At 49.2% G+C, this 12,866-nt stretch overlaps 1 protein-coding gene across 4 annotated transcripts in view; it reads left to right on the forward strand.

Moving 5' to 3' along the window:
* The first annotated feature begins 2,570 nt into the window (after positions 1–2,570).
* The window catches only part of c15h7orf26 (chromosome 15 C7orf26 homolog), a 33,221-nt gene continuing 22,925 nt past the window's right edge, over positions 2,571–12,866 (forward strand). For 2 of the 4 annotated variants that reach the window (XM_041205796.1, XM_041205799.1), the window contains exon 1: positions 9,891–10,092. The gene's annotated coding sequence lies outside the window, so the exon portion shown is untranslated. Of the gene's footprint in view, positions 2,641–9,890; positions 10,093–12,866 lie in introns of those variants that run through there. The other 2 variants (XM_041205797.1, XM_041205798.1) reach the window with 2 other exon arrangements.

A 12,866-nucleotide genomic window follows, 5' to 3' on the forward strand; every position in this document is an offset into this window, starting at 1 on the left:
AGGGTTACATTATGAGGGCAGGTTCCATGGACAAGGTTTATATTTTTGATTTTTATTTATTCCTGGATGTGGCATTGCTGGCAAGGCCAACCTTTGTTGCCCATCCCTAATTGCCCTTGAGAAGATGGTGGTGAGTCGCCTTCTTGAACCGCTGCAATCCATGTGGTGTAGGTACACCCACAGTGCTGTTAGGGAAGGAGTTACAAGTTTTTGACCCAGCAAAAAGGAAGGAACAACGATATAGTTCCAAATCAAGATGATGTGTGGCTTGGAGATGGTGGAATTCCCATTCGTTTGCTGCCCTCTTCCTCCTAGGTGGCAGAGATCATGGATTTGGAAGGTGCTATTTGAAAGGCTTGGTGAGTTGATGCAGTGCATCTTGTAAATGGTACACACTGCTGCCACTGTTTACCAGTGGTGGAGAGGCTGAATATTTAAGGTGAAGGGTGGGGTGTCTGTCCTGGATGTTGCTGAGCTAGACAAATGGTAGGTGCTACATTACACTCCTGACTCGCATCTTGTAGATGGTGAACAGGCCCTGGGGAATCCGGAGGTGAGTTACTCCCTAAATTTCCCAGCCTCTGAGCTACTCTTGTAGACAAGGTAATTCTAGGGCTGGTCCAATTAATTTTCTGGTAATATTTCCTTGTGTATGGGAGATTAAGAGGCAATCTATTTGAAGCTTTTAAAATGATTTAAGGGGTTACATGGAATGTACAGGACAGAAACAGGCCATTCAGCCCATTTGAACCATGCCAGTGTTTATTTCCCATGAGTTTCCACCCATCTCTCTTCATCTAAATCTCTCAGCATACCTTTCTATTCCTTCCTCCCTTAACCAGTTTCCCCTATACTGTTCACCTCGACTACTGTGTGTTTGTGAGTTCCATGTTCCAACTACTGTCCGAGTAAAGAAGTTTCTCCTGAATTTCCTATTGGATCTATTAGTGATTACCTTGTTTTTATGACCACTGGTTTTGGTTTCCCCAGAAATGGAAACATATTTCCTTTGTCTATCCTATCAAACCCTTTCATAATCTTAAAGACCTCTATCAATTCACCCCTGAACCCTCTCTTTTCTAGAGAAAAGTGCCCCAGCCTTTTTAATAATAACTGCAATGTTTTGTTTGCATTTTTCAATGGTCTTATTAACCTGCATCTCTACTTTTAGTGATTTGTGTATCATTACCTTCAGATCTCTTTACACATCTACCCCACTCAGACTATTATCTTCCAAGCAGTATGTGCCCTCCTTATTCTTCCTGCCAAAATGTACTACCTCGCAAGGAAATTACTTCCTCTGGTGGGCGTGTCCAGAACAAAAGGCAAGACCTCAAAATTAGAACTAGGCTATTCAGAGGTGACATCAGGAAACACTTTTTCACACAAAGCATAGTGGATCTCGAACTCTCTCCACCCCAAAAATACATTGAGGTTAGGTGAAATTTGAGATTGCTAGATTTATTTTAGGTAATATTATTAAGGGCTCTGGAACCATGCCAGGTAAATTAAGATACAGAAAAGCCATGATCTAACTGAATGGCAGAACTGGCTTGAGAGACTGAATGGCCTACTCCTGTTCCTCACAGTGAATAGAGATGCATTGTTTGTCTCTGTTGAAGGGTCATGAGGACTCGAAACGTCAACTTTGCTCTTCTCCGCCGATGCTGCCAGACCTGCTGAGTTTTTCCCAGGTAATTCTGTTTTTGTTCTGCAGAGAGGGATACAGTTAATGTTTTGAGTCCGAATGACCGTTCATCTCATTTCTATATGTTTTAGTTCTGACGAAGGGTCATAGGGACTCGAAACATTAACCGTATCCCTCTCCGCAGATGCTGTCAGACCTGCAGAGTTTTTCCAGCTATTTTTGTTCTTGTTCTCATCTCCACATGTTCTGCACTAGAGGTATTTTGAACTCATGACTTTTCTGGAGGTTGTGCCCCCTTTGCGAAGCTGGTGTTTAGCTATTGCCAGGTTTCCGGATTGACAGGTGAATGGTGTGGTTTCCTGAGCAGATTTTTCAAATTCCTCAGACAACTTGGTGCCACTTCTTTGAAAACGAAAGTGTGGAGATTATTTCCAAATCGAGCGTTTAGAAAACTTTATTCTACTGACCAAATATCAAAGTGAATCTGAAAAGAAATCCAGTAATTTAAACTAAAGCAAAAATCTGTAATAAATACGGGCGACAAAACGTAAGAACAAATCCCTGATCACTTTGTTTTTACGGAGGTTGTGAGCTGCTGCCTGACTGCTCCCTCAGGCTCTGAGCAGCTGCAGCGCCATTTCACTCGGTGCGGCCCCTGCCCGTCACGTCAGCCTCTGCTGCAGCTGGGAGGCCGCGGGAGGAGAGAGAAGCCCGAGAGCGGCGGGGAGAGAGAGGTCGGAGGGCCCGGGAGCGGCGGAGAGAGAGAGGCCGGAGGGCCCGGGAGCGGCGGAGAGAGAGAGGCCGGAGGGCCCGGGAGCGGCGGAGAGAGAGAGGCCGGAGGGCCCGGGAGCGGCGGAGAGAGAGAGGCCGGAGGGCCCGGGAGCGGCGGAGAGAGAGAGGCCGGAGGGCCCGGGAGCGGCGGAGAGAGAGAGGCCGGAGGGCCCGGGAGCGGCGGGGAGGGAACGCGGCCGGAGGGTGAGCGACTCCGGGAGGTAACGTCGCGCTGCCGGTGCTGGGCCTGGAGTACGGGATCCCGCTGACCCGCAGCGAGAACGGTGCCCGGGCAAGGGCCCGACCCAGGAGCACCTCAGCTGCGTGAGAATGTAAACTGGATAGGGGCAGCCATCCCGGATTGGGAGAGGGAGAGGGGGAGGGAGGGGGGATAGGGAGGGAAGGGGGTTAGAGAGGCGAGGGGGTGGGGGAGGGAAGGGGATAGGGAGGAGAGGAGGGTGGGGGGATAGGGAGGAGAGGAGGGTGGGGAGATAGGGAGGAGAGGAGGGTGGGGGAGGGAAGGGGGTTAGGGAGGCGAGGGGGTGGGGGAGGGAAGGGGATAGGGAGGAGAGGAGGGTGGGGGAGCGAAGGGAGATAGGGAGGAGAGGAGGGTGGGGGAGGGAAGGGGGATAGGGAGGAGAGGAGGGTGGGGGAGGGAAGGGGATAGGGAGGAGAGGAGGGTGGGGGAGGGAAGGGGATAGGGAGGAGAGGAGGGTGGGGGAGGGAAGGGGATAGGGAGGAGAGGAGGGTGGGGGAGCGAAGGGAGATAGGGAGGAGAGGGGGTGGGGGAATGGGGGGATAGGGAGGAGAGGGGGTGGGGGGATAGGGAGGAGAGGGGGGATAGGGAGGAGAGGGGGTGGGGGAGGGAAGGGGGATAGGGAGGAGAGGAGGGTGGGGGGATAGGGAGGAGAGGAGGTTGGGGGAGGGAAGGGGGTTAGGGAGGTGAGGGGTGGGGGAGGGAAGGGGGATAGGGAGGAGAGGAGGGTGGGGGGATAGGGAAGAGAGGAGGGTGGGGGAGGGAAGGGGGTTAGGGAGGAGAGGAGGGTGGGGGAGGGAAGGGGGTTAGGGAGGAGAGGGGGTGGGGGAGGGAAGGGGAATAGGGAGGAGAGGAGGGAGGGGGTTAGGGAGGAGAGGGGGTGGGGGGGATAGGGAGGAGAGGAGGGTGGGGGATAGGGAGGAGAGGGGGTGGGGGAGGGAAGGGGGTTAGGGAGGAGAGGTGGTGGGGGATAGGGAGGAGAGGGGGTGGGGGAGGGAGGGGGGATAGGGAGGAGAGGGGTTGGGGGGTTAGGGAGGAGAGGGGGTGGAGGAGGAAGGGGGGATAGGGAGGAGAGGGGGTTAGGGGGATGATGGAGGGGGATAGGGAGGTGCAATGCGGGTGGGGGAGATTGGAGATGATGGTGGGGGTTGGAGGTGGAGGAGGGAATGGGAGGGGAAACTGGGGTGGAGAGGGGGATAGAGAGCGATAAGGTGATGGAGAGGGAGAATTTGGAGAGGAGAATTTATTGGGGTTTGGGGTGGGAGTGAAGGATTGCGGGTGGAGAGAGATTGGTACAGATTTTTTTTTTTTTGCAAAAATATACTTTATTCATCTTCAAATCTTCAAACCCCAATAAATTCTCCTCTCCAAATTCTCCCTCTCCATCACCTTATCGCTCTCTATCCCCCTCTCCACCCCAGTTTCCCCTCCCATTCCCTCCTCCACCTCCAACCCCCACCATCATCTCCAATCTCCCCCACCCGCATTGCACCTCCCTATCCCCCTCCATCATCCCCCTAACCCCCTCTCCTCCCTATCCCCCCTTCCTCCCCCACCCCCTCTCCTCCCTAACCCCCCACCCCCTCTCCTCCCTATCCCCCCTCCCTTCCAAAACCCCGCTCCTCCCTATCCCCCCACCCCCTCTTCTCCCTATCCCCCCTCTTCAAATCTTCAAAAACATTTCGAACCATTTCAAATCACCATTACAAAAATACAATCAGGTTCAACTTTTACAACATGAATCACAAAGTGTATCAGAACAAACAATGAATATTTCAATCATTGGCAGACATTCATTTTAATCTGTACAGCCTGAGGGGCTCGTTACAGTTCCCAGCCCCCCAGTGCACTGTGGCAGAAAGGTCTTAGGCAGCGACCCTTCCCCTTTGCGCCTTTGCGGCGGCTGCCCCAAGCTTAACTGTGTCCCTCAGCACGTAGTCTTGGACCTTGGAATGTGCCAGTCTGCAACACTCGGTCGCGGACAACTCTTTGCGCTGGAAAACCAACAAGTTTCGGGCAGACCAAAGAGCGTCTTTCACCGAGTTGATGATCCTCCAGCTGCAGTTAATGTTTGTCTCGGTGTGTGTCCCTGGGAACAGCCCGTAGAGCACAGAGTCCTCTGTCACAGCACTGCTCGGGATGAACCTCGACAGAAACCACTGCATCTTTCTCCAGTCCTTCTTCGCAAAGACACAATCTACAAGGAGGTGAACAACGATCTCTTCCCCACCACAGCCACCTCGAGGGCAACGTGCAGAGGGGGTGAGACTCCTGGCGTGTAGAAAGGATCTTACAGGGAGGGCCTTTCTCACCACCAGCCAAGCTACATCTTGATGTTTGTTGGAAATTTCTGGTGATGAGGCATTCTGCCAAATGACTTTGTCAGTTTGCTCAGGGAACCATCCCACAGGATCCACCCTCTCCTTTTCCCTCAGGGCCTTTAAGATGTTACGTGCCGACCACTGCCTGACGGACTTGTGGTCGAAGGTGTTTCTCTGCATAAATTTTCCCACGAGGGACAGGTGGTACGGCACAGTCCAACTACTTAGAGCGTTCCGCGGCATCGTGGCCAGACCCATCCTTTGCAACACCGGGGACAGGTAGAATCTCAGCATGTAGTGACACTTGGTGTTTGCATACTGAGGGTCTACGCACCGCTTGATGCAGCCGCACACAAAGGTGGCCATCAGTATGAGGGCGATGTTGGGCACGTTTTTTCCCCCTTTATCTAGAGGCTTGTACATCGTGTCCCTGTGGACACGATCCATTTTCGACCTCCAGATAAAGCAGAAGATAGCTCGGGTGATCGCCACCACACAGGAGTGTGGAATGGGCCAGACCTGTGCCACGTACAGCAATAGCGAGAGTGCCTCACACCTGATGACCAGGTTCTTACCCGCAATGGAGAGGGAGCGTCGCTCCCACATGCCCAGTTTCCTTTTCACCATAGACACTTGCTCCTTCCAGTTTCTAACGCGTGCCCTGGTCCCTCCGAGCCATATCCCCAGCACCTTCAGGCCATCAGCCCTGACAGTGAAGGGGACAAAGGATCGGTCAGCCCATTTCCCAAAGAACATGGCCTCGCTCTTCCCACGATTTACCTTGGCTCCCGAGGCCAGTTCGAACTGGTCACAGATGTGGATAAGTCTGTGCACCGACAGCGGATCCGAGCAGAAAACGGCGACATCATCCATGTACAGGGAGACTTTGATCTGAGTGCCTCCACTGCCTGGGATTGTCACTCCTCTTATGCCCGGATCCTTCCTGATGGACTCAGCAAAGGGTTCTATGCAACACACGAAAAGAACAGGCGAGAGAGGGCAGCCCTGCCTGACTCCAGATTTAATAGGAAAGCTATCTGATTCCCACCCATTGATTGAGACTGCACTACTGATGTTAGTGTAGAGCAGTTGGATCCAATTGCGAATTCCCTCCCCAACCCCATTTTGGAGAGCACATCCACCATGTAGGTGTGCGATATTCTGTCAAAGGCCTTCTCCTGATCCAGGCTGATGAGGCAGGTATCCACACCCCTGTCCTGTACATAGGCAATCGTATCCCTGAGCAGCATGAGGCTGTCAGAGATCTTCCTGCCCGGCACAGTGCAGGTCTGGTCAGGGTGGATCACCAATTCCAGAGCGGATTTGACCCGATTGGCGATGACCTTGGACAGAATTTTATAGTCCACATTCAACAGTGAAATGGGTCGCCAATTTCTAATTTCCTCCCTTTCCCCCTTGTGCTTGTAGATGAGGGTGATAATGCCTTTCCTCGTGGATTCTGACATACTGCCGGCCAGGAGCATACTCTCGTACACTTCTAGCAGGTCTGGGCCGATCCAGTCCCACAGAGCCGAATACAACTCCGCCGGCAAGCCGTCGCTTCCAGGAGTTTTACTCTTCTCGAAGGACTCAAGGGCCTCAGTCAGTTCGTCAGGAGTTAGCGCTTTGTCCAGACTCTCCCGTGTACTGTCGTCTAAGACCTCCGTGATAGAGGACAGGAAGGACTGGGAGGCCGTGCTGTCTGTGGGCTTCATGTCATATAATCCGGCATAGAAGGATTTGCTGATCCTCAAAATGTCGGACTGTGATGACTTTACTGAGCCATCTTCTTCCTTCAGGCTGCTGATCACAGAGCTCTCTCTGTGTACATTTTGGAAGAAGAAACGTGAGCACGTTTCATCCTGCTCCACGGAGCGGACTCTGGAACGGAAGATGATCTTGGAGGCCTCCGAGGCGAAGAGCGAGGCTTGCTGGCTCTTCACCTCTTGGAGTTCCTCCTTGACATCGACCCCCATCGACCGCAGCCGGAGCAGGTTCTGCATGTTTTTCTGGAGTCGGGACATTTCCCTCTGTTCCTTTCTAGCTTTCTGGGTGCCTTTGAGGACGAAAAACCTCTTGATGTTTCCCTTGATCGCTTCCCACCAGTGTGTCAGTGACTCAAAGTGGGGTTTCATGGTTCTCCAACCTTTGTAATCCCTCTTGAGCTCCTCAATGTTCCCTGGGGTCAGCAGTTTCACGTTTAGCTTCCATGCCCCCCTGCCAACCCTCTGGTCCTTCTCTAAGTGACAGTCAGCCAGTAGGAGGCAGTGGTCAGAGAAGAACACCGGCTTGATGTCGGTGGATCTGACTGTGAATGCACGGGACACAAACAGGAAATCTATCCTGGAACAGACGGACCCGTCAGGCCGCGACCAGGTGTATCTACGCTGCGCTCCATCTGCAGGGTTGCTGAAGACGTCGTGCAGCTTGGCATCCTTTACTGTTTCCATCAGGGATCTGGATGTAGCATCCAATCTGCTGTCGGCCCTGCCGGATCGTCCAGCTGCATCGATGATGCAGTGATGTCACCGCCCAGAATGACCGGCCTGGAGGTTGCCAGCAGCAGTGGGAGCTGCTGAAAAACCTCCAGCCGCTCAGCCCCTTGTGACGGGGCGTAGACGTTAATTAACCGGAGTGGAGCATTCTTATACATTACGTCTGCTACGAGGAGGCGCCCGCCCACCACCTCCTTAACCTGGGAGACGGTGAAGCTGCCTCCCCGCAGCAGAATACCCAGGCCGGAGGAACGAGAGTCGTTTCCTCCCGACCAGATCAATGGCCCATGGGACCACCATCGTGACCATTGCCTGTAGGAGCTGAGGTGCGGTATCGCACACTCCTGCAGAAACAACAGGTCAGCTTTGACCTTGGCAAGGTAGTCCAAGGTCGCAACACTTCGCGTAGTAGATTTAATGCTACGCACATTTATGGATACAATCTTTACACCCATTTTAAAGCAGTTAGTCGCTTACCAAACCTGTTGTCTCTGAGAGATCCAGACCTTTTGTCTGCTCCTTCATGCCCGTAGTGTGCTCAAATTGCTTCACTTTGGATGGGCTGAGGAAAGCGTCCTGAACCTCCCCATTGGTGGTGTTCTGCTCGGCTGGCATCTGGGGGTCCGTGCATAGAGCGGGGTTTGAAATGTCCTCTGTTGGAGAAGCTTCTCCAATCCTCTCCCCCTCTGGGGCGTTGCTGCTCCCGGCTTCCCGGAGCTGGGGTGCGCTGAGCGCCTCACTGCTCCCAGATTCCTGGGGTTGTGGTGCACTGGCCTCTTCGGGTTGTGGGCAAAGTTGGAGTGCGCAGGTCTCCTCATTGTCTCCAATGTTCTGGAGCTTGGGTGTCTCATCCTCCAACTCCCTAGCGTTTTATCGCTTCTTCTGTTGGCGCCGCCCTGGCCCTTCTTCGTCCGAAGAGCTGCTGCTCTTGTTATCTGTGTCGGATAGGAGACGCCTCTTGACTCTTGTCTGGGAAGTGGCTTGGTTTCTTTTTAGCCCCTTCTTCCTTTTGGCTCTCTTCACCAGCTGCCACTCCCCCTGCTGCTTTCCCACTGCTGCCTCCTCCTCCGTTGATTCGCTCTCCTGAGGAGTGGGAGGTTCAGGGGGTAGTGCTGTTGGTTGGCCGTCTGTTGCCCCAATCTTTTCCTCCACCTTGTCTCTCTCTGTGTCCTCCTTTGTCCCGTTGTTCTCCCTGGGGGCCTTGGTAGTTGGAGTGACACGAGGCATTTCTTCTGCTTCCCCCTCGTTGGCTTTGGCTGCCTGTGCATAAGTATGGCAACGTTTGGGGCAGGTCTTGTAGAGGTGACTTGCCTCGCCACACAGGTTGCAGCACTTAGCCAGTTTACAATCTTTTGTCTGGTGCCCTTCCTTTTTGCAGTTCTTGCAGAGGGCGGCGCTGCAGTTGGCCACCACATGACCAGATTTGCCGCATGAACGACAAAGTTTGGGTTGCCCAGCGTAGACAAGGTACCCATGGCTTCCCCCAATAGCAAATCTGGAAGGGGGGTGGAAGACGGCTCCCTTACCGTCGGTCTTGAGCGTTACCTTAACCTAGCGTTTACATGCCCAGATCCCCAAATTATCTTTAACCTCAGTGCAGCTCCCAACCTTATCGAAGTACCTGGTAAGGAAGGTGAGCACGCCAGCGACAGGGACGTAGGGGTTGTACAGATGCACCGTCGCAACCCGTTCTCGATGCAACGGTAGAACAAAGAGTGGCTCCGCCGTCTTGATCTTCATTTCTGGCAGGTCTTTCTTTTCCTCAAACACCTTCAGGAGTTTGACACAAGCTGCCACTTGCTTGAAGGTCACATCAAAGAAACCAGCACTGGGGAAATCCTGTAGGCAGTAGATCTCCGTAGCCTCAACCACACAGCTTGAATAGGATCCTCTTGGTGAAGGAGGTCCTATCCATTCCTGTTCCTTGCTCGCTGCCCTTCACCATGACTCGGATGATGTTAGGTACCCCATGGTAAGGACCTCATCTTCCGACTAGGGACTTTACAGCCTTCCGGACTGAATATTGAATTCAACAACTTTAGGTCGTGAGCTCCCTCCCCCATCCCCACCCCCTTTCTGTTTCCCCCTTCCTTTTTTTTTCCAATAAATTATAAAGATTTTCCTTTTCCCACCTATTTCCATTAAAAAAAAAACCCCACTAGAGCTATACCTTGAGTGCCCTACCATCCATTCTTAATTAGCACATTCGTTTAGATAATATCACCAACTTTAACTTTAACACCTATGTGTTCTATTGTACTATTGTCGTTGACATCTTTTGATGATCTGCTTCTATCACTGCTTGTTTGTCCCTACAACCACACCCCCCCCCCCACCTCTCTGTCTCTCTATCTCTCCGCCCCCCACACACACACCTTAAACCAGCTTATATTTCAACTCTTTCTTGGACTCGAACTCAAGTTCTGTCGAAGGGTCATGAGGACTCGAAACATCAACTCTTTTCTTCTCCGCCGATGCTGCCAGACCTGCTGAGTTTTTCCAGGTAATTCTGTTTTTGTTTTGCCATGGTAAGGAGGTCGACTGGTTGTAGCCATTTCTCTTTCCCTGGTAGAAACGCGACGAAGGTCTCTCCCCTGCCAGGTAAGTATTGGTACAGAGATTGGTACAGATATTAAAATAAACCTAGATTGTTTATTGATAACAAAGTAATCTCTGTAAGCACAAGAGTGAGTGCCAATGATCCTGTAACCACTTCTAAACTTAAAGTTTACCCCCTTTTCGATGTTTTTTTATTGTCCCTTTTCTAGAGGCATAACACTTCCACCGCCATTTGCAACCTCTCCCTACCATCTAGGTGATTTTTTCAGACCATGTTTAAGGTTAGAAGAGTTTCTGCCCCTTTCAGAACAAAGAATATGTAGAATAGATTTCCAGCTGGAACACTGCATTAAATCTTGCAAATAAACTGGATGAAAATATCATATCCAATGAGGCTGAAATTTATTAGTCATTGCATTGAAAAAGGAACTGTCGAACGAGTTTAGGTTCCAGTTGTGTACCTGAGAATTCCTTGTCGAGAATGAGAGGTAAAAATAGTTGCTAACTCAGTATACAGCTAAGGAAGCAACTCCGTAACTGAACAAGCCATCACTAGCCTTGCATCCCCCAGTTGTCAAGCTATGGCATTTCAAATGCAAATTCTGGGAGTTCTTGTTTAAATGGGAGTATAGTGATACGTTATATTAAGCAGCAAACTCAAGGTGAAGCTCTTTTCTTTAAAAACACAATAACAGATTGCTAATCAATTCCTGAATAAAGTAATGTTTTAAACAATCGATAGGTACTTTTTCTGCAATACATCAGCCATTAGAAAATATGAGTATGAAATGGCCTGTAGAAAACAATTAACTCCTTGTCATTGCTGTTCACTGATTTATTTTGCATCTTTAGTGAAAGAACATTGTGCAGTTGCCATTAAACTGCTGTGTTTTGTCCCTAATCTCCATCAATTTTATTGTGTCTTGCCTCATATTGCACCTTGCCTTTTTCAATTCAGTTTTGATTGCTACTGTTTGATTCAAATCTCTAACAACCAATTAGAGATGCAAACAAGATTTTAAAAACAATACCTTTGTTGGATAGTTCAAGATTAAGTAAAATTTAGTACTCTTAAGTTTTTTTCCCCTCATTGGTCATGTCGGTCCCATGTCTTGAAAGAACTATGTAGGGGAATATCTGCCAATGCACTGCCATCTTCAGTTGGCTGCTATTGGATGTGACTGTGCTTGAATGAGGCTATCCGGCTCCAGTAATTTTCACTTCGCATATTTGAGATGTTTGGCTGCTACTCTGTACTTCCTACACCGGATATATTAAATGCCGATAATTCAGTGCAGTGAGAAATCAGTAGATCAAACATATCCTTCCAGTCCATGATTCTAGGTTCTGGTAATCCAACGTACTGTATTAACAGCATCAGTACCTTTTCAAAAGAAAGTGTTTTAATTCAGTGTGTTTCCAAACTCCAATTCTTGTTTTCAATTTCCAGTGAGCATAAGTCCACAGTAGAAAACGGCTCAAGAATTGCCACTAATTTGGAGGCCTCACTTCATCTATAACGATGTTTAGGGCGGGATTTTCTGTACCCGACCCCACCAGGACCTTCCAGTCCTGCCGTAAACAATGGACATTTAGCTGGGGCACTGCCTTACCCCGCAGCGGGTCCCAGCTGCGATGGGGCTGGAAAATCCCAACCCTGGTGTGAGAGCAGGGAAAAATCTTTGGTGCAAGATGGAATGCTCATTCGGTGTATTTTGGGGGAAAACAGGAGCTATAATTCTGTGTCAATGCTGAAGATCTGAGACCATTTCATTCTAAGTGTGTACTAATAGACAATTGTTGAAATTTCTATAACTGAGATCCTTTGCTATGATCTTAAATATTAACAAACAATATACATGGGACAGATTCAATGCTGGAGAACAATGGTGATGAGTGATCAGCTTCTTGTAAGTAGGCTTTTAATCATTGAAGTAATATGGCCTTATCCAATGAATTTCTTCCTTTCCCCAAACTTTCCTGCTTGGATCGCAGCACTCTAAATTGATGATACCATTCCTGTTCTTTCCAACGTTTAGGGAGACCAATTGCTGAACACGCTATCTCGACATAATAGCTTTAATAAATAAATAATGTTTCATTTTAGCAACTGACAGCTTTAAAAGTTAATTCTGTGTGATTTTTTCAGGGAATCCCCAAATAGCAATTACTTGTGTCATGATTCACATATTAAACACTATGTAGCCCATCTAGGTGGGATTTTCTGTAAGTGTGTTAAACCATCATGCAGTCCAATTATTAAACTAGTAATATTTAGATGTATTCTGACATACTGAGCAAAAGTAAAACAACAGGAGTGAAGTGGGTAATATTTATAAGAAACATATATTTACAAAGCATGTTTCACACCAAAATATTTCAAGGCACTTTATGTAATTAATTACTACTTATTTGCTATTAAGGCAAACAATGATTCATTAGAGTACAAATCAGAAATTTTCAATATCTCTTAAGTCTTGAGCTCATGGAGAAGATCAAGTGCTTATTTAAAAGATCCTGTAACATTTTGTCTATGGAAAGAAAGCCTGATAAGCTTCCAGATTCAATTTTCGCTGAAGTAATAAGATTAAATAGATTAGCCTGTTTAAAACGGTTGTTACATGGAAACTTTTTTTGTATTAATTTGATCAAACAACGTGAAAATAAAAAGGGAAATTCCTACAATTTTCATTCCAAATTTTGTAGATTTGACGTTGTGTGTTTAAGATGTTGAGGAGAAAAACTTTCAAAAGCTTGACAGAAATTCTTGTTCATTATCCTTTTTGTGTAGCATGAAGTGTTAACTACGGTAGAAA

The sequence above is a fragment of the Carcharodon carcharias genome, chromosome 15 (assembly GCF_017639515.1).
Source record: "Carcharodon carcharias isolate sCarCar2 chromosome 15, sCarCar2.pri, whole genome shotgun sequence".
Lineage (NCBI taxonomy): Eukaryota > Metazoa > Chordata > Chondrichthyes > Lamniformes > Lamnidae > Carcharodon > Carcharodon carcharias.